The sequence below is a fragment of the Pogona vitticeps genome, chromosome 5 (genome assembly GCF_051106095.1).
Source record: "Pogona vitticeps strain Pit_001003342236 chromosome 5, PviZW2.1, whole genome shotgun sequence".
NCBI classification, from domain to species: domain Eukaryota; kingdom Metazoa; phylum Chordata; class Lepidosauria; order Squamata; family Agamidae; genus Pogona; species Pogona vitticeps.
This window is the reverse complement of record NC_135787.1, coordinates 37,436,459-37,459,507: the sequence shown is the minus strand read 5'-3', so window position 1 is coordinate 37,459,507 and position 23,049 is coordinate 37,436,459. Positions and strand designations below refer to the sequence as shown.

Below are 23,049 nucleotides of genomic sequence, written 5' to 3'. Positions count from 1 at the left end.
CAACAAGGACACAATACAAACGATTGTACCTCAGGTTTCATAATCGGAATATTCCTCCTCTCAGAAAGCCATAAGCCTGTGCAAGCAGTGAGCTCTGAAACAGCCACAAATGATATGCAATTTATCCCCCAAATACTCCATTTCCTCAAGCCTCTTTGGACTTTATTACAAAAGACCATTTCTTTTTACAACACTTTCAAAGGTCATTCAGCTTACCTTAGTGGCAATTCCCTTTTCAGCCTGTGACAACAATACAATCACTGCTGGACACAGATTAAACTAATTTGTTAAGACGAAAAGTAAGAGAAAATACTTCCTTTCATCATTTGCCATTCATTGAAGCCCCCCTCTCTTTGTTCCTTTGCAGTTTCCTGTCCGATATAAACCTCTCTTCTACTATCAATTTCAATGCCGCTTGTCTTGAGTGGGGGGGAGGGGGTCAACAGATCTATATTTCATGCATAGGCGTATGCTGTGCTGTTTCACGTTCAGCTTCCCCCCTTCTTTCTTTTTAGTTTTTGGAACATGGATGCTGAACAGTGAGACAGTATTCTTGAATTAATACATCTAGGATCTATGCGGAGGTGTCCTGGATGGAGCAGGGTGGGGGTGAGAGGAGGATAGTTTGGATGCCATCAGTATGCTGAAGACACCCAACTGTCTCCTTCTCATCTGCTTCTAGGCAGACAGTCTAGGACCCAAAATGGTGGTGAGCATCACTGAAAGGCTGGAGGTGAGTGAATTAGCAGCAACTTTATTCTGCCAATACAGAATGATTTTTTTATGAGTATGAAAACAGATCTAGACATAACTACATGGCCAGTTACATTCCCTTAGAAAAATGAAATTCATATTCTGGGCGTGTTCTTGAACCTGTGTGCTCCTGGATGGCTGGCCTCACTTTGTTTCTAAGTGGGCCCCAAGGGACGTTTTGACTTTTCTGAAGTCCAGAAGCCCCAACTAAATGGTAAGTATAGACATACTTACCTTTAAATGTACTCTCTGACCCAGTATGGATTAATTAAAAGGATGTGTGTATTGCTTCTCAGGTCTGATTCACACCCTTGAAAAGATTTTTTTAAAAAATATACTTATAAACAGATAAAATTAATTTAGAAATCAATGTTAAAAGACAGCATTTTAGAAAGCAGACCAAAATATCTAATAACCAGCTACAAGGCCACCTTCAAACACCAATATTATGCTGAAATGCATATACTCTTTGTTTTCCACTAGGAAGATCATAAGGGATGGGAAAAGCCTGACTTCCCTTGGGAATAGTTCCACAACTGAGGAGCTGCCAAAGAGCAACCCCTGTTTTCTGTACTTTACATAGTTGTGCGGGGGGGGGGGGGAACACAACAAGACATTTCTTGAAGATCTCAAATTCCACACAAATACATATAGGAAGGAGCAGCCTCTCGGAAAGGGACAACTCAGATCATGATGGTGGGTGCCTGAACCCTAAATTTCTGAGAGATCCAGTTGTGAGCTTCCCTCATTTTCAAATATTCTGAAAGCAAATCATTTATATCTTTATAAATCAAAATGAAAATATTAAATTAATATAATAAATACAGTGGTGCCTCGCAAGACGAATTTAATTCGTTCCATGGTTAATGTTGTCTTGCGAAAAATTGTCTTGCGACAATTAATGCATTCCTATGGCCAAAAAAAGTCAGAACAAAGTCAAATTTGGTTTACAAAGGGTTTATTAAGTGCTCTTTAAAACCATACATATTGTGCAGATGATTTCAAAAATTTCAATCAAAAAACTTTAACTTTTTTAACATCATAGAAAAACATTTAAAAATCAGCAAACATGAGGCAGGAACAAAAAATGGAAAATATTTGTCTTGCGAAGCATGGCCATAGGAAAATTTGTCTTGCAAGTCATCAACCCCCCATTGCCAAAACCATTTGTCTTGCGAGTTTTTTTTTGTCCTGCGAGGCATTTGTCTTAAGAGGCACCACTGTAAACTGGAAACCAGTTCAATTGATTTGAGTCAAGTGATAGATAGCATCTAAATGACACATCAGACAAAAATTGAGCTGCTGCCTTCTGCACTAGCTAGTTTCCAAACACTTTTTGAGGGCAGCTCCATGTAGAGCACGTAGTCTAATTAGGAGGTAATTAAAGCATGCGTCACTGTGCCCAAATCTTTATTCCCTAGGATATGCAGCTGACTCACAAACTGAAGCTGGGGAAAGGTACTGATGTCCATAGCTGCCATGCGGTCTTCTGGCTGCAATGCTGCATTCCAAGAATATCTTCAAACTGCAATTCTGGCCCTTAAGAGAAAGTGCAAGCCATCCAAAACAGGTTATAATCCCAACAGTAGGTTGTTTTTTTTTTCTATTGACTAGCAAGCCCAAGTAATTTAAGAATTTGTTTGCTCATATCCAATACCTTACAACATTTTGACAAATATTTAAGACTTCTACAACCTCCTTGGCATCAGACGAAAAACTGAAATAGAGCTGGTTATCATTAGCATGGAGATGAAACACAAGCCTTAGAGTTTAGATCAGTGGTCCTCAACCTTGGGCCTCCAGATGTTCTTGGACTTCAACTCCCAGAAACCCTGGCCAGCAGAGGTGGTGGTGAAGGCTTCTGGGAGTTGTAGTCCAAGAACATCTGGAGGCCCAAGGTTGAGGACCACTGGTTTAGATGACCTCCCTTAGTGGCTTCATGTAAACATTGAAAACATGGGAGAAGCCCTGAGCTAAGAGAAACCCCAAAGTAACAAGTTGCTTCACTCAAATGGAAAAGTCCCAAAAGCATATTCAACTGAACAGGGTACAAACGAGATAATATTATCTACCTCATAAATACCACAAATGATGATTCAGTCTGTACTCCCAAGATGACTTGTTGATTATTACTATGGGAAGGGCATGAATGGAAAGATGTTAAGGGAATCATTTTCTTGGTCAAAGAAAACATTCGCCTAAAAAAATAACTATCTCTTCATCTGTTTTCAGGTTATTGGACATCCTATGAATCCAGAGATTTGTTTATTCCAAAACATCCAGCCTCTTAATGAAAGCTCACAAAAGCTGAGATAACAGAAGACTTAGGCAGCTGGATCAGTATCATCTCATGGGGAATGGAGTCTTTGAGTAGCTTTCTGATGTGCAAATAAAAAGTGTAAAAACAGTACCTAAGAAGAAAATTAAGTAGAGAGCACAAGGGTCCTCTTATCGCAAGAAAGACGGCTTATAAATAAAACAAATGAATGAATAATAAATAAATCTATAGTCCTAAAAACCTAAATGGCATCCAAAACTGTCTAGAGAGACTGAAACATCCTTATTTAATTTTGCTGTTGTCTTTGGACTGGCACAATAAATATCTATCTACCATAAATTTAGGCTGCAAATGATCAGGTTTTTGTAAATTCCCCACAGGTTGTTGTTTGTAAAACAGAAAGTAAACCATTTTTGGAGACCCTGCTGTCCAAAGGGATGGCAGTGGTGAACTGGTTCATCCCAAACTGCCCTGCCCTTTGCACTATACAGCACCTTTAACTCTTCCTGAAGAAATCAGCAGATACATCAATATTTACTGGGCTAACACTATCTGTCCCTTTATGGATTGCTGCCTTGTCATGGCGAAGGGGCTTGAGTATTTCAGAGAAGTTATGGGCTATGCCATGCAGAGATACCCAAGACGGACTGGTCACAGTGGAGAGTTAGGATTAAACGTGATCCACCTGGAGCAGGAATTGGCAAGCCACTCCAGTATCTTTGCCAAGAAAACTCCATGGACAGAAACAAAAGGCTAAAAGATATGACGCTGGAAGATGAGTCCCTTAGGTCAGAAAGCATTCAACATGCTAAGGAGGAAGAGCAGAGGACAAGGACAAGCAGCTCCAGAGCTAATGAAGTGGTTGGGCCAAAGCCGAAAGGACACTCAGCTGTGGACATGCCTGGAAGTGAAAGGAAAGTCCAATGCTGCAAAGAAAAATACTGCACAGGAACCTGGAATGTAAGATATATGAACCTTGGGAAGCCGGATGTGGTAAAACAGGAGATGTCAAGAATAAACACTGATATCCTGGGCATCAGTGAACTAAAATGGGCAGGAATTGGTGAATTCAATTCAGACGATTATCATCTCTCTATGGGCAAGAATCCCATAGAAGAAATGGAGTAGCCCTCACAGTCAACAAAAGAGTGAGGAAAGCTGTACAATCTCAAAAATGATAGAATGATTTCAATAAGAATCCAAAGCAGACCTTTAAACATCACAGTAATCCAAGTTTATGCACCAACCACTGATGCTGAAGAGGTTGAAATTGACCAATTCTATGTAGATTTACAACACCTTCTAGAACTGACACCAAAGAAAGATGTTCTTTTCATTATAGGGGATTGAAATGCTAAAGGAGGGAGTCAAGAGATAAAAGGAACAAAAGAGAAGTTTGGCCTTGGAGCTCAAAACGAAGCAGGGCAAAGGCTAATAGAGTTTTGTCAAGAGAACAAGCTGGTCATAACAAACGCTCTTTTCCAACAACATAAGAGGCAACTCTACACATGGACATCACCAGATGGGAGATACCGAAATCAGATTGTCAGACTGGACAATCAGTGATCATTAAAGACCATTGGCAGTTCTTGTTGGTGACAGAAAGAGTTCTTAATGGTGGTTTTTAGAGTAATGCAAATGTCATCTAGTCATAGATAAGGAGTGCAATACATACATTGTGGGGTAACATATTTGTTTAATCCTAGTGCAACAGAGGAATACAGCCCATAGATAGTCTAGAGTTATACTTAAAGAGGGAAGACAGGAAAGGAGTACAGAAGTTATAAGTGGAAAAAATGTTGATGGCCATCATAAAACATGCATGTCTTTTGAGTGATTTTAAGTGGGAACTACAAGTGATGTCTTTTGTCCTGTTCTTGATTTGGCATGTAGAAGATTGCTCCTGAGTCCCAGTCAAGTTTTATTCATATGATTTCTGTTTGTCTGAAATCGTGCTGCAGAACTCCACAATAGGATTCCAGCCATTGATTAGTATATTTGTAAAGTCAATGCACCGGAAACCCAAAATGTCTGTAACATATTTCATTTTGCATGCAATTTGAAGACACAGCAGTCCTTAAAGAAGGGAGTTAATCTGCTGACAGTTAACTTCAGGGGTTTGCATAATAGGTATCTTTACGTGCCTTCCCTTTAAAAAAACAACAACAACAAAAGAGGTGGGAGCAAGTTGTGCTCCATTCAGCATGATTCATCGAAAAATCAATTCCCATATTTGCTTTGCTTTGCCCTGGAACCAGATCTGCTCATTCTGCTTTAATCCAGATGTTCTTCAAATCAGACCAAATGGTCAGAGTTTGTGAGTCATCCAAATCCAGTGTACAGCCTTGTGTTTTCCAAAGCTAAAGTAATTGTGGATGAGAACAAACTTGCAAGGTTTTGTAGTGAGATGTGCTACAGCTTTACCTGGCATGGTTAACCCTGATTGCTGGTGGTCTATCTTTGTGGAATATATCTAGGCCTCACCATAGAAGGAGACCAGGAAACTATAGTATCCTTATGAACTTCGGGCAATGATAACATATGGTCAGGAATATCTCAGTTGTGATCTAAGACAATGAGGATCACTTGGTTCATTACTTTTAGATGGGAGGTAGAAAAGAGATGACATGAGTATTCAAAAAACATCTTGTTCTTGGAAACTTTCTAAATATTGCCATGCTGAGACTAATTGCTAATCCTACCTGTGCTGCATCAGCAAGATTTCCCACTTCCCTATGATAATAAGACCCTGGCTCCCCCCTTTTTTTTAACTTTTCCCCTCCACTCCACATAACCACAATGGCACTGCTCAGGATAGTATCAACTGGTTAAGGCTTCTGGGGAATTTCCATGTAGATCGTCCTACACACCCACAGCATGATCCATCATTAATTTATGCTGTTCTATCCAGAATTCTTCACCAGGATGTGAGGATAAGGTCCATATGATGTGTTATTCGAAATCTGTCTTTCAGCTTCCTGATTATAGCCGGGCTTGGTCGTGATTACAACTTCTCCTTCATGAGCCTCTTTAAATATCATGTCAGTGTTGTTTTGGAGACTGGGGATGGCATCACATTCTGTGTGGCTAAGGCTTTGTGAAAAATCGTACTGTTTACTTCAGCTTGGGTTTAACAACAGAAGGTTTCTAATCCAGTGCAATATTGCAAAAAGCTGAATGAGTCTGTTTGTTCATTGTATGCCAGTGTACCAAGAGGTCAGTAGTTGGAAGCCTTTTAATGCTTAAGAGACATTGTATTGTTGGGAAAGTATTCCCAATAATATATTTTGTAATATCATCCTTATATTTTTCCTTAGTATATTTCAAATATTTGCATTGAATACATTGTTAACCAAAATCCTCAGGAAATCACTGTAGACATAGTTGCATCCTGAGTCACACAACTCTAAATACAACAGAAAATTATTTCTTAACTTAAAGCAATTTGTCTCCAAAAGTTCTTTTACAACAGTGTAACAAGGCAAGAAGGTTTGTGGATAATAATTTTGACTTAAGAATGCTCACTGAATACATAGTAACTGAATTTTAAGTTGCTAAGATTTTAGTTGGATTAGTAGCTGGATAAGTAATAATGTGCACAGCAGGAGAGGAAGCTGAACACCTTCCATATACGTTGCCTCTGACGGATTTTTGTTGTCACCTGGCAGGACAAAGTTCCAAACAGAGTAGTCCTAGAATGAGCCGGAATTTTCAGCATGTACACATTACTGAAACAGCGATGTCTACATTGCCTTGGGCATGTCGTGAGAATGGCTGATGGTCGGATTCCAAAGGATCTCCTGTATGGAGAATTAGTGCAGGGAAATCGCCCCAGAGGGAGACCACAGCTGCGATACAAGGATATCTGCAAGCGAGATCTGAAGGCCTTAGGAATAGACCTCAACAGATGGGAAACCCTGACATCTGAGCGTTCAGCCTGGAGGCAGGCACTGCATCACGGGCCTCTCCCAATTTGAAGAGACCCTTATCCAGCAGGCCGAGGTGAAGAGGAAGTCACAAAAGCAGCAAAAGCAGGGACCTGGACAGGGGTCAGATTGGATTTGTCTTCAGTGTGGAAGAGATTGTCACTCTCGAATTGGCCCCGTCAGCCACACTAGGCGTTGTTCCAAGTCCTCCATACAGAGCACGTTACCATAGTCTTTCGAGACTGAAGGATGCCTAACCTAAAAAAAGTAATGAAATATTACCAAAGTGGTATCCAGCAGCAGCAGCAACAACAACAAAATATAAACTATGTTAGAGATAAATTCTAGAGGTTCTTGTGGGTTTTTTGGGCTCTTTGGCCATGTTCTGAAGGTTATTGTTCCTAACATTTCGCCAGTCTCTGTGGCCGGCATATTCAGAGGACAGCACTCTAGAATTTCTCTTTCCTTATATGCTAGTTTTATAGCCAAGAAACTTTCCTTTTTTAAGTAACCGAGAAAAATTGAGGAAGAAGTTTGCTCTGTTGAGGAAAATATCATTTTTTACGCTTAAGAGACGTTCTCCTCCAAAGTTTGTAGGCTGGTGGAGAGCATTTGCACCAGTTGGTGAAATCAAGCTTCCTTCATTTGTTTACCTCATCCAAGAGGCTCCTGAACATGTGCAAGGAAACAGATCAGTGCTAGATAACCTCATATTGAGGACTGGCTCTCCACCCGTACCCATCATATATTCACACATGTAAATCCATATGTGAAATGGCTCCTCATGCATATATGAAAGAGTGTGTAGTGCCAAGGAAAATGAGTGCCAAGGACAATGACTACCTATTTCTCTCATTAAATCCTCTACTGAGGCAGATACACCATGGTGGACTTATTTATGGAGCAAGTAAATCAGGTCTTTCTTATGTTGAATATGAACCACTGTGAAAATGTTTCCCATCTTGAATTAATACTCACCCGGATCCAAAAGAGGATGTGAGGACGTGTCTGGAGCCCTTGCCGGGTGAGGTGAACTGTTTTGATTGTTTCACATGATGTCCCTGCTTTGGCGCCAACTGTTGGTGATGACAGAACAAAGGAAGGCTAGTTGCCTTTAAGAGAGAACAAAAGAGTCAACAGTGAAAGTCTGAGCCAGCAGAGCCTACTGGCAACGTCCTGAGAGCTCTTTTATTGACTTAGCATGAATGTTATGAGAAAAACAGATAGGATACTAGTTACCTAATTGTAACTAGGATTGGCTAAAATAACCCTTTGATCTTATGCTCTACCTCTGAGCAAAAGGGCAGAAGAGGGGGCTACCCCACCCGCTGGCAGCTGACACATCCTGCCAGGAGTGTGTGCACATCACTGAAGCAGAATGCAGCTACAGCCTTTAAGAAGAAGTTTCCCACAGTGTAGAAAACAGGAAATAGCTTGAATATGTGCACAACTGAGAGTTCTGCTGCCAGGCTCATCTTCCCTTCCTATGGAAGGTCAGAGGAACACTCCAAAGTATAAAAAGAATGGATGGGTCTAGCCATCCTCTACAATTCCAAGCACACCTACTACCAAACGTATCCTGGCTAGCCCATATGCCTTCAATTAAATTTGAGAAAGAATATACCAGTGTGGACACAAAACTCCATCACCGAGTGCAGGCTTAGCATCCTCATTGCATAGGAAAGCTCTGTGTACAACAGCTCGTATGTAGAGCCCCTTCTTATGACTGCTGAACACACATGGAATGTGATAAATGCATGACTTCCTCACACCATGTTTTAATGTACTTGTTTAGCCTCTTCCCAAATAATTCTCTATTTTTGGTTAAGTATGAGCAAGAAAAGATAAGGGTGGATTTCCCCCCCCCCTTGGGCTTTGCTAAGGTCTTTCTTATTCATATAGCCCTGACTATCATGCTTTAATCTGGTTGCCTGAGAGGAGGAGAAATGGGGCAAAGTGTTTTGTTTCTCTGTGTACCACTTCAGAGGATTGAGACAAATTCTGTCCAGACTTCAGAATATTTCCTGTGACAAAGTTTTGAGAATCCCTTCCTGAGATAAAAATTTATTGAGTCATTTGCTGTTGACAACATGCAGGGAGCTTTCTTTGACTATTTTTTTTTCTTTTAAAGCAAACAGATTTGAATGACATGAATACCAACCAATTCATCCTTCTTTATCTGTGCCAGTCACATTTTAGATGAATGTCTCACAGAATACAGAGGCTTACCATCATGATTCCCTTGTCTACCAGGCTGCCTTTGTAGCATGATTTGCTCTAAATGGTGTGAAGCTGTTAAGAAAATTTCAGAAAATGCAGCATCCACCTCATGTAGCATTTGAATGTCAGATATTGCTTTAAAGTCATGAGGGAATGGGGGGAGGAGAACATGGACTATTTTATCAACCACACTAATGGAAACAACAGCAACTCCAAAAGTTTCATATCTGGAGGAATTTAGGTAGCCATCTGGAATTTACAGTGATCTGGAGGTTTTCCAAAGGCAGAAATCCCACACACGTGACATTATAAGTTCTCTGCAGTTTAAAAGGGGGAGGAGGGAAAAACTGCTGTTTGAGAGAACAGAAATACCTATGGATCACATGAAAAAATACAAAGCATGAATGCAGAAATTATTACATTTTGTCAGTGTATGTTAGGAAACACACCCCTCTCCCTTTTTTAATGAGAATTGATTAGATGTCTTGATTGTCTTTTCTTCTTTTCTTCTCTCTACCCCTTCATAACAAGTTCTAAAGTAAAATAAGAACTCTGTTTGGTGAATCAAAATGTACAGTATGTGTATTACTTTTCTACCATGAAAAAAGACCTAGTTTTAATCTTTCATCTCATAATTAATCTCTCTTTTTAAAACAGATGATATAGCTGTTGCAAATTGTTAAAACAGACCATGGGTTGGTTAAATATATAAGTATATATTCATGCATGTCTTAATAGATAAATGTGTATCTGGAGACTAAATTAATTTCTTGATATTCTTTTATTTTCTGTAATATTTCGTACTGTATGATAGGGACATCCTCTGTGATTAAACCCTTGGCATCAAACAGATTTAAATACAGATTTTTTTCCTGTCTTAATGAACCATGTCTCATCTTTTCCACAGGGCTACAAAACGCCTTACAACTAATTTTGATTAGCTGCTCATTAAAATGTATGTATGTGTTTTTGCATATTATTTATCATGTGTTCTTTAATTTATGAAGTCATTTGGTACACTTTTTATGTGAAATATAAGCACCTTAAATAAACAATCTATTAGCACCAAGCATCACATGAGTAAAAAAAGAGAAAAAAATGGGGAAACTGACCTGGCTTCCTGATATGGAAAACACTTCAAAGTATCTTGAGAAATCATCCTCAAAAATGAAGAATGAAACTTGATCGATCTTTGTCTTCCTTTCATGTAAAGCACTTGATGGCCTCAGAAACAGAGAGAATTAATAAAGACACATTTACATCAAAATTCTAAATATATTCACTAAAGAATATCTTGCTAGAATGAGGACATCCATACATATCATAATTCCTCTACTCAGGATGAGAAAGGAGGGACTTGACAGCAGCCTCATGGTGCAGTGGTCAAACTGCAGTACTGCAGCCAAAACTCTGCTCATGACCAAGGTTCTATCCCAGGTAGCCATTCAAGGTTGAGTCAGCCTTCCATCCTTCTGGGGTCAGTAAACAGAATACCCAGCTGGGGTGTATGTGAAATGTGCATCCTGCATAATTAAATTGTAAGCCACCCAGAGAGCTGTTAAAGCACTATGTGTAACTGGTGAATTGATGAGCATTACACTTAGAAAAACTGTTAGACACTGTCTATATATAATTACTTATAAGCAGGACAAAGGATGAAGAAAAGTTCTGGTTTGTTCCTGAACTTCATAGATTTCCCCTTTAGACATGCTTGTATTCAGTGATTATCATTCTATCTTACCATTACTGTCAGCTCTGCCCCACATCCAACTGGGGCTCAAGAGTTCAGGCTGACCTTTAGTACATTTTGCACGATACAGTAGATACTGAGTTGTTATTGGAACAAAGTGTCCCCATGTGAAAAATGTTAGACAGCTATCACTGAACCCATTTTCCATTAGGAATATATTTTTCCTGTAAAAATAGGATTCTTTTGTATGGAGAAATCCAACATAAAATTATTCATTAAGACTTTTAAATCTGTAAAACATCTTATCTGCATTTTAATTTTATTTTTTTATTTCCCCTCTTGTCAGTCCAAAGGAAAACAATGAATCTTGTTCTGATGTCATGTTGTTAACACTGTGTGAGTGGCAAAAGTACACTGATTTCATATCTTTTTTTTTTGTCCTTGCAGAGCTGATCTAGTGCTAAACTAGTATATCAATGTAGTAGTGATTTGCTAAATGTTGTAGTCTATTTTTTTAAAAAAAATGTTTGGGGTGACTAGGGAGAAAGCCTGCTGGGGTAGTGTTCCCACTGTCCAAAATATCATGCTCAGCTTAGTATCTGACCAGAATTCCATCCGAAGTCAAGCTCCACCTCCTTTTAGAGAATGAAATAGCTGATCAGAAGAAAAAAAGTCTGTTCAAATAATTCTGGTATGAAAAAAAGTAGAAGTCCATCATGGCAGAGAAAAAACCTCTGTGAAAGGAACAAAAGGGAATGGACTAATTAGTATTGGCTTTTGCATCATGTGACCAGCAAAAAAAATTGAATTCATCTCTTTTACACTACCTGCAAATTATGCACTATTTGGCTGTGTTGTTGCAGCTTTAGCTTAATCACTGCGGCCTATAGACCTGTTAGAAAAACAGAAGAGAGACAAAGGAAGATAACACAATTGGTGGCCCCTGGCATAGTTGGACATTTCTTTGCCCAACCCAGGTCAAATACCAACTGGTTTGTGAAAAAGTACCACAAGGGGGGGGGGGAATGTGCCGGGAAATTATTATTACTAGTCATTAATCATTGAAATTAAATGAAACCATGGGAGGAACTGAAATCAAATAAGGATACAAACAGGTTAAACCGCAAAAGATGGCAGAGGATACCTGCTCCATTTTTGGCAAGAGAAGGTAGAGAAGTGGAATTCAGGTCTAAGAGCCTTTTATAAGATTTGTTACCTGCTGGGGGATTTGTATCAAAATTGTAATGGGGATCTACAAAATAACAAAAAAATGCCTGGAGCCAACCATGGCAGCATCGAAGGGGGAAAAAACTTGTACTTGCTGGAGCATTTTCTGTAATAAACCCTTGTGCATTGTGCACAAAAAACCAGAAAACACAAGAAATCTGTATCACAGTATGTGCTGCCTGCTTCAACAGCTGGATGCGGAAGATATTCAAGGCTCAACTGCGTAGTTCGAAGATACTGTAATACATGTTAAAGTCCCTTTCTTCAGCAATTTGAAAAATTTCCGGGGGGGGGGAGGAAGCTGTGTTAATATATTGCAAAACTAACTCTCACAGTATCTCAAAGAGACTTGCTATTTCTTTGGTATATGTTTCCCTGGACTGTAGTCCACTTGCTGATATATTTTCAATGCTACATCTGTGGCTAAAGACAGAAACTGCTTGATGGGTTCAAAATAAGTTCAACAATAGTAATGGTCAAATTGTGTTAGACAGTTATGTGTTTAGAAACTGTACTCCTCCAACTCCTAAGAGACATCTGGTTGTCACTTTTCTCACTTTGGCAGTATGCAAATCAGCTCCCTGGAGGTAAAACATGTTACTAGTTTCTAATTACCTAATTTTTCATTATCACTTTCTATTTGGGGCTTTCCATTCAAGGAGTAGATACTTATGTTACTGGCAGTGTCCAATTTCAGTGGCCATGTAGGGACAAAGGCTCATTTTTGCAGTTAGCATCATCTATAAATGAAATATCTTTCACACAAATCCTTTGACAAGGAGCAAAGATTTGGGGGGCTTGAGGAGGTCCTTTTTTCAGGGGAGGGGAACTTTCATCTGATGAGAGCAGAGTTTAATCTCCCCTAATATTACCTATAAATCAACTGTCTTTCTCTCCCCTTCCCTGCATTTTTGGCAAACATTTGGGAAAGCCTGTTAGCAAAGATTCTAGTTCCTGGATTTTGAGTTTGTCCATGGGGATGGGGATGGTAGACAGTTTCACAGCTCAGTTTCTGAGTCCAGCAACTCAGCCACTTTCTACCAGGAAAAAATATCTTCTGGAATATACCTATCTGCTGTTTTTTTCCTGGGCAGCTACTCTTGGGTTTTTTTCCCTCCACAACTGCCTGTGTATGTTCCAGAATGGATTAGTGCCAAATGAGCTAGGCTATGAGTGGGCACACTACTGACCAAGAATAGTCAGGAGATACCTTCCACACATACACGGTTTTACTGGGGAGGAAACAGAGGCAGGAAGAAGCTGGCATGAGCTTTGTCTACACCAGGGGTTTTAAACTCAATTTACCTGGGGGCCGCTAGAGGCAGAGTCTGGGTGAGGCTGGGCCGCATCAGATTTTCCGCCAAGCGGAGCAGGAGCCCGAGGAAGCTGCCCAGGAGTTTCCTTAGCTGACAGACAGGTGGGCTGGCTGGCAGGCTGCAGTTCTGGATGGAGGGTGCAAGAGGTGCTGTGTTGGGAGAGAGCCGGCGAGCAAGGCAAGGCTTTTTTTTTATTCTTGACAGCAGAGGATGTGTGGGTGCTTTGGGGGGCAGGCAAGGCGAGGGCCATAAACTATCATCCTGGGGGGCTGCAAATGGCCCCCGGGCCACATGTTTGAGACCCCTGGTCTACACCCTGAAAATGCTCCACATTCTCAAAGTTGATGATGCTGTATAATACACCTCAAAACAGATCATATTCCCCCTTTCCTCCACACTTTCATGATTTAATTTTTTTTTCTCCTGATCCGGAACCACACCTAAAAGTACTACAAATACTTTCAAATACCTCAGATCAAATGGTACAGACCTCTAAATCTGGTTAGATATGTCATTCCCAATTTCTACAGCAAATATTTGGAAATTAATCCGACAATATTTTCATACCCCTAATGTTCACCAAAGTATCAAAGCACTATTAAACATCTTTATTGGTGGCTGCAGATCTGTAACAAATTTGTGTACTTTCTCCTCTGTCACCAGTGCAGGATAAAAGTAGGTGAAAAATATAAGCACCATCAAGCCAGTTCTTGAACCCTCCTCCCCTATTCCTACTTAACTGGTGACAGGAAGTATACATTTCTGCAGGCATATTGTTTTAAAATACATGATTGCATTTTTTTCTCCATCTAAAATATGCCTTTCTATATAGGTTTTGCATTCAAACTAAGGTGTGAGGCCTGTGTAAATAGAGTTCTTGTTCCTGTGGAGAGCCTACACATGGGAAGGAGCCTTTCCTATGCAATGAACTTTTTCATCTACATGTGGAGAAAGCAACAAGTGTGGTGGGCTGTAGGCACTCACTCCCATCTAAACATGTTGGAAACAACTGGGTAAATCACAAGAGGGTTACTGTGGAATTGGTCAAATTCTGATCATACTTTTGCCTTTTTGTAAACATTAAGTGTACTTGGCCCCAGGAGTGTCAGCTTTGATGAAAAGAGCAATATTAAGAGCTAAGGCTATTCTCTGATGCCATTGGAATTACATAAAGTTCTGAATTTAATGGCTCCCATAGGAACAGTAGCAATTTCTTGACTCCAAATAATATCTTTTCAGGTCAGCTTAAAATAAAATCAATCAAGAATTACCATGTGTCTTACAATATTAGAAAAACAAATGAAATCCAGCACTCGTCCTTTGGCATTTAGTGTTTGTACATCTGCTTTAGTACCAAGGGCAAAAGAGTTTTTTGTACTATAACTGAAAATAGTTATACAATGTGTTATGAAGCTACAGTACAAAAATAAAATGAATTACAATAGATCTTGTGGCTTTATCCACTTATCCCAACAAATGTTTGCTCCCATAAATCATTAGTGCCTTCCAAAATCTTTTTTCCAGACTTCAGGATCAGTCCCTGACAAACCACTGTGTACAAATAACATTTGGAACACATGACAAACTCATGCAATGTTTGTGCATTCATGTCATATGTTATTACTTCCTGCATTCCATGGGGGATGGCATAAAATGGAATCAGGAGTTCAAAGGTGACTTTGAGTTATGACTAGATGAGATGGTAGACACCTGTTGTGGAGAGTACCCTGTTTCAAAGGAGTGTGCCACTTGACTACTCCCACAATGATCATGTTCTGGATGAAAATCAACCAGGAAAGACTATGTGCAGACAGTTCTAGATGTGCACAAGGTAGGAGCACAGTCAACAGGCACAGTCATTCTCCTGCCCTATCTGACACACGTAGAGGGCACACATAGACAGTGATATAGGTTTACACTGGAAATGGTGGATTTGCTAGGTGGCTTCTCCTTTAAAGCAACCTTCCATGCACATACAATGCAGTCCTTGTTGCTCCAGGCCAGCCCCTGCCCCAAACAGTATCCTTATTGTTGGACCAAACAAAACTGGATTGGACATGCAGCAGGGTTGGGTTAGACTGTGATTTTATATATGTCATCCGGTCACCAGAAAATAATTCAAACCAGACCATACCAGAAGTGGTGCAAAATGTGAGCCATACCTACGGGCATATTCAGGGTGCAATCAGTTGTGGAAATCTTAACAGGTCCTTCATCATTTGTTGTAAACTACATTTATTCCAGAGCATCCATATTGTAAAACTGGGTTGAGTGAAAAGGTAAAGGTAAAGGTTCCCCTTGACAATTTTTGTCCAGTCATGTCCAACTCTAGGAGGTGGCGCTCATCCCAGTTTCCAAGCCATAGAGCCAGCGTTTGTCTGTAGACAGTTTCCGCGGTCACCTGATTAGACATGGAATGCTGTTACCTTCCCACAGTGGTAGTACCTATTTATCTACCTTCATTTTATATGCTTCCAAACTGCTAGGTTGGCAGGAGCTGAGACAAGTGACGGGAGCTCACTCCATCACGTGGATTTGAACCACCAATCTTTTGACCTTGCAGCCTAGAGGCTTTGCGATTTAACCCGCAGCGCCACCACATCCCGTGGGTGAATAACATTTTACCAATTATCAGTGTGAAGAACTTATATCAGAAATCTTAGGAAATGCAGCCCTCCAGATATTTTGTCTTGCAACTGTAATCTGATGGCCAGTGTTGAGTACCAGTGGTGACTTGGGAGCTGCAGTCCAAAACACATTGAAAGTCAATGGTTACACATTTTTGGCTTTGCAGTCGATTTCAATCATTTTCACATGAACTTTTCTAATATTTTTGGTGATGGTATGACTGTTGCAAGATGCTTGTCTCAGATGCCAAACCACCTATCACATGAATTAACCTCTTTGTTGAATTTCAAGGGAGGCACAGTTGCTGAAGAAATCAAAGGAATGGTCTTCCACAGAGTAGCGCCCTGGCACCGTTACTTTTTATTATTTACACAAATCTATTGACATCCCCATAGTCCAGGAGTTTCATCTGTGCTGATGATCTTGCCTTGACAGGTCAGGGGAAAGTCTTTGAGACCACTGAGCAACAGCTAATGTCTTCCGTAGAAGACCTTTCCTTACACTATAAAAACAACCAGATGAAACCAAACCTTTTTAAAAACACAAGTCTATGCATTCTCCTTAAAGAACAGAGAAGCAGGGAAGAAGCTCCAAGTTGGCTGAAGGCAAGATTTTGGAACACTGGCCCTGCCCAAAAGTATTTTTAACTCTGACCTATAAAAAGCATTGTCTAAACACAAAACAGAAAGTAGCCACCAGAATTAGCACACTTAGTGAATAGGATAGGTCAGACTGAAGTGCATATCCTCAAACAATTAGAACATCAGCATTGTTCCTGTGCTATTCCACAACAGAATATGCTAGTACGGTATGGTATAAATAATCACATGTCAAACAAGTGGATATAGCTCTTAATCATGAAGGATTAAACCTATCCCCATTGAAACCGTCCATTATTTGACTAGCATCACCTCTATGGAAATACATCAAGAGGTGCTAGAAAATAATAAAATGAAACAAATAATACAGCACCAAATCTATACACATAATGTACACCAATCCCCCAGCCAATGGCTAAAACTGAGGAACAGTTTTCTGCACATATCTCAGGCCCTAGAATATTAAATGAGAAGAGGCTAACCGTAATCTATGTAGAGCAAAACGATACCTTGCCCAATGGATGAATGTTGAAGAGAATCTCCCACCAGGATAAGATTCTGGCTGGGCCATCTGGAGGTCACTTAACAGACAATGAAGTGAAGTAGGAAGATAAAGAATAATCAAGTAAAATGAACAAGACATTTTTTTTGTGACTGTAGAGAAATTCAATCAACACAGCATTTATGTGTATGCCAATTTATGCCCTACCATGTCTATAAAAAGAGGTTTAGTAAATGGTCAAGATAATGTTATTGACGTAGCCTGCTTCTGGTCAAAAATAATCTAATCATTTTAACATTTTCAATTTGTTTGAATTTTATTTATATTTCATATACATCCATAATTTTAAATTGTGCAACGCTTTGATATGAATGAAGAAAGTGTCAACAAGGTCATATTTGAAATACCCCCTATTTTTGTTTGTGTGAATTGTGCCATAGTGACTTTTGTCTGTTTCTTTCAGGCGAATTGAGACCTGAGATTCTTCAGGGACATTTTCTGTTATGTATCTTTCAAATATAAAGATTTAAGTTCTAATTTTTGGATTTTACAAGAATCAAGCTATTATACACCAAAATAAAACAGCTGGAGCTGGAGTCACGAAGGCAGCATGTGTCATTCTGCCAACTCCTGCGACATTGCTGGAACCAGTTGTATTGGCTCTTGCCTTTCCATTGGACCATTTCAGCAATGTGGAGAGGGGGGATCTGCTGCTTGGGTAACAGCCTATCCTCCATAGTACCTTACCCGGGCTTCATGCTCTGGAGAGGACACTCCTCGATTCAGAGCATGTTACCATAGTCTCTTGAGACTGAAGGATGCCTATGAGGAAATTCTTTAGTTTGGAAGGTGCTACAATCCTTTCATTATTGGTTTTTTCCCTTGGAACAAAGTAACACGGCCACCTCTATAACAATGCTTAAAATTAAAAGGTTCAGGCACGGAAATTGTTAAAAGCCTCCAATTGTTCATTCCTCCATTCTTTAAATTGGATCCGGTGTTAAATATCATATGAAAATAATGTACACTGGAAAATGGCATCTTCCATTTTAAGAAAGGGTTATGGTCCTATGTGTTCATGGATATCTTTTACTTTGTATATTTCTCCTGATAAAGTACCTCTCTGTGTGCCCATTTCCTCCCCCCCCATTCTTCTCCCACCCTTCCCAATGCTTTTCTTCCTTATATTACTGCCCCCCTTTCCTATTTTAGATTTTCGGTGAGGCATGCTTCAAAAGAAGCAACAGAGGCTTTCACAGGACATCTGCCTCCTGTATTGATTACTGCCCTTGAGTTGTAAATTAGATCTTAGCTGGTGAGAAGTCTACTCCATTCCAGCTGCTACTGTTTTTACCTTAAGGAAAGGGAGACAGTTGCCTGTCTCTCAAAACAAATCTTTGCATCAGTGGCAAGAGATACCAGTGGGGGTCATTTCTTGCAGAGATACATCCAGCTCAGCACTGAGGTGGCTTTGCTGTTATTGTGTAAACTTTGTGTTTGGATAACCCAGGTCCCCCACCGTAGAGGGCCTGGGGAATATTAGTTCCACCACTTCCTTGCATGTTTACCTAAGATTAACCTGGATTTTCTGCTGAGAATGTGAAATTCTTGTTTCATTGCACAACTCCTGATTCCAGTGTTTTAAGCCAGAGAGAGAAAGAGAGAGAGAGAGAGAGAGAGAATCCTTCAGTTGATAGGAATGAATCTTTTTGTTATTGCTAAAATTTCTAATGCCAATTTTTATAAAAAGGAGCATGTGTATCAATTCCAGTCAGTCAGTCAGTCAGTCAGTCTGTCTGTCTGTCTGTCTATCAATATTGGCTGAAATCCTGTTGCTTAGCATAAGAAAGGTTGTAACATTCAATACACACTTACCCAGCAACAAAGGAATCCCACATACATACATACATACATACATACATACATACATACATACATACATACATACATACATACATACATACATACATACATACATACATACATACATACATACATACATAGTGTGTGTTTGTGTGTTTGTGCATGTGTGCCCCCCCAACAGATGGGGGGGGAAAGAAAAATTATCTCTGTAAAACTGATACAACAGCTCACCTTGCTGTTGACAAATAAAGCATTCTCTTGAAGCTTCTTGATTAATACAAATTACTAACAACAAAAACTGTGGCACATTTACTCAAAAGTAACTACTGAATTAAACTGAATTTGCGCCTAAGAAGTATGAGCATAATTGGAGCCAACATTGCAGATGTAACAAACCTGTCTCCCTAAAGAGAGAATGATCATGGTCAGGGAGTCCCTCTGGGTGCAAAACTACCACTTTTTTTGCCTGAGGTAGGTCCTCTAGGCCTCAGAAGTGTGTAGTAAGCCCCATAGACAAGCCTGAATCTTAAAAGTAACTGTTGACTTCCAACTATTGCTTCCAAAGCAATAAACCATAGACTATGTGCTTCCTTAAAATGCACACCAGCCTTGCAAAGCAGGGCAGTAGGACCTTTTAACTTACAGTAGCAACTATTAATTCTCTTTCATCAACACTGGATTTAGATAGTCCTGCTGTATCAAGAGACTAGATCCTTGTTGAAGAATTATATTTGTTTTATTAAAAAAAAGTAGATTAATTAGCATACAGTTGTAGCTTTAAAGCATAAGCATATCCATCTGTTACAATGTTTAACTAAACTTACAATTTCTAATTAAAATAAAAACAGCTAGGTAATCATCTTTGCTCTATGTCCCTACATATTGGCATCTAGAAGCTGGGCTATTCTCCCCCCTTCTTTGCTAAAAGAAAAACAAACCTCTGTTTCTTACATTCCACAGCATTCACCGAATCTTTTTTCACATACACAAACCCTCTCATTTTACATATCTTTAGGACCTCCTTCCTAATTACTCTTTCAAGCTGTCAACCAATGAAGTCCACATAGTCGTAATTCAGAACACTCCTATCATCACCCAAAATTATCATGATCCAGGCTCCAGATATCTTATCTTCTCAAAGCTAGTGTTTTTTGTTGTCTCCTTTCTCTGGACTGTTCGGCCTTATGATTTGGACAAACAACTCTGCATAGCAAGCTCCTGGAAAACATCTCTTTTAAATTCATCTTACACAGAACCCAACAGACTCCATTTTAGTATAACTACAATTCCCAGTTTCCTTCCATTTCTTACAGCAGAGATTTGGAAAAGTTGTTTTTTGGACATCTCCCTGAATCTCTGAGACAGCACTGTAATATATTCTAAATGCTGCATGTTGGTAGTATCTCTCTGTATGTAGATAGATAGATAGATAGATAGATAGATAGATAGATAGATAGATAGATAGATAGATAGATAGATAGATAGATAGATAGATATAGATATAGATATAGATATAGATATAGATAGATAGATAGACAGACAGACAGACAGACAGACAGACAGACAGACAGACAGATATAGATATAGATATAGATATAGATATAGATATAGATATAGATAGATAGATAGATAGATAGATAGATAGATAGATAGATAGACAGACAGACAGACAGACAGACAGACAGACAGACAGATAGATAGATAGATAGATAGATAGATAGATAGATAGATAGATAGATAGATAGATAGATAGATAGATAGATAGATAGATAGATAGATATGGTGTTTACAGTCCGTAGTATAACACAGTAAGGCCCTTTGACTCAGCAGGGCTAGTGGTCTGATGACAGGGAGATATTGGTAGTACAACAAAGTACTTTCTCAAGGTTTGGGTCAGTCAGATTTCTGTAGGAAACCCACAAACTGGTGAAAGTAAATAGGAGCCATTTGGAGGTAAACCACTCAAAATCTCAAATTGGCTTTGTACTACATATAGTATATATCACTTCAGACATTGAATTCATATTCCCCTCATTCGTAATGGGTTCTTGCAGGATGAAATCAATCTTGGAAACTTAATATGTAGATTACTCTTGTTTTGATTTCATGTACTATAATGATAATTTGTAAAGAAACAATACATCTTCAAAAATATGACTTCCTGTCAAGTTTATTTGATGCATGTTCTCTATACAAACAATAATTTCAGATTATACAATTAGAACATGTATTGTGAATCCATGGGGAATCTGTTTAAAAATTCAGGTTTTACCACATGAAGAGACGTGTGAACCAACTGGATTACATCTAGTAATCTTTTAAAATTAATTTTCTAACTGCTATGATGTTTTCTGTAGGTTTCTGTCTTCTTCCAGCTCTGCAGTTCTAAGATTATTATACTAATTTAATTCCTGAAGAATACAGAAGGAATGTAATGTTTTCATAAGTAACCTTAAGGATTCTTGAATTTATGTAACTCTTTTACATACACACCTCATAAACACCATATTCAAAAATGGTAATTTAAAGCAGAATGTTAAACACCCAATCATAAAAGAGTCACATATGTGACACCCAGGCAATCTTGCACCCAGGCAATCTTGCAATCTTCATAAAGGACCACAACTTTGCTTTTAATTTTTTTCTATATTTCATATACATCCATAATTTTAAAATACACACTGCTGTGCTACAAATAAAGAAATGAAATTATTATGAATCTTTCTAAGCTGATCATTACTATTGGATTTTCAACCTCTATTTAATCAACAGATAATCTCAAATGCAAGCTGATAACAAGTACATCATCTCAAATAGGAATATAATCAACGTTGAAACTGTATTAAACTCTACTCAGCAGCTAGTTCCATTCAGGTAAGTGTGCTTAGGATTGCAGAAGGTTGTAACTGCATGGGTACTTACATAAAAAAAAAGCTTCTTAAGCACAAGAATTATTTATTTTTTTGGATTTCAGATGAAAAACTCAAAAATGCAATAAAGCTAATGAGAAAGAATGTATGCAGTGTGTCAACAAGTGCATAGAAAACATAAAACATTTGTCAGTTAAATTGGAAAAAAACAACTCATTAATGTTGAGTTTTGAATACATTTAGCTCATAAAATTAACAATAGAGATGGGCACAAACCTCAGTATAGAGGTTTGCAGTGGTTCATATGGTGGTATCACAGGTACCACAGGTGGGCAATCAGCAAAGGAGGCAGGGCAGGGAAGTCTGTGCTCCTGCTGGAGACTAGCTAAGCCAAAGAAGATGAGGTGAGGAGCACGTACCAGTTGGTGAGAGGGGCATCCAGCTGGAAAAGTGAGGAAAGGGAATGTGTGGCATCTTGGGTGCCATGTGTACAAACTGGTTTCTCTTTTGCTAAAATGGGCATGAAGACCAATTATGTCTGAACATGCAAGGAAGTTCACACTTTCCATCTTTGACATAAAGTTATGTTTTGTAACACTTTCATTCTATGTCCCTCTGCTCAGAAGTAAGTATATTTGATTGCAATAGCATGTATTTCTGGGCGAGGAGATATAAGATGGATTGTGAATGACAAAGAGACCCTGAAATGGTTCAGAAATGAACAACAACAAAATAAACCCCTTTGCAAAATAATATATGTAGAGTTCCATGTGCATACTAGAGCCAGCGCTATGTCTATTTACAGTACAGGTATCATCATTCTACAGCTGTGAGGACCTGAAAATGTCAAACAAACTTTGAATAGTGTAACTCATTGGTTAAACAATGTGATCTGAAATGGTTGAAGGCCAGGTACCCGGCCATGAGTATTGTGTGGTCCACGATCATGCCTTGATTGGCATGGAGGGATGCTGTTAACTCTCCATCAACACAATACTCAGGGGTGTTAACCGTGAGGTCTGCAGAGCAGTTTGCAGTGACCTTGGATCGGTGATTGGTCACCAGAGGATCTGATTGGATAGGCCTGAGTTTTTTCGGAATGATGGAGTCCATCTGTCTGATTTGGGTTTGGACGTCGTCTTGGGAGACATCAAGGTGGGCCTGCTTGTTGAGCTCG

At 39.3% G+C, this 23,049-nt stretch overlaps 1 long non-coding RNA gene across 1 annotated transcript; it reads left to right on the top strand.

Annotated features, from left to right (window-relative positions):
- The first annotated feature begins 510 nt into the window (after positions 1-510).
- On the top strand, positions 511-12,015 carry LOC144583272 (uncharacterized). The gene is made up of 2 exons (XR_013536975.1): positions 511-733; positions 2,175-12,015. It is a non-coding gene; the product is annotated as an uncharacterized LOC144583272 (long non-coding RNA).
- Positions 12,016-23,049: the final 11,034 nt, after the last annotated feature.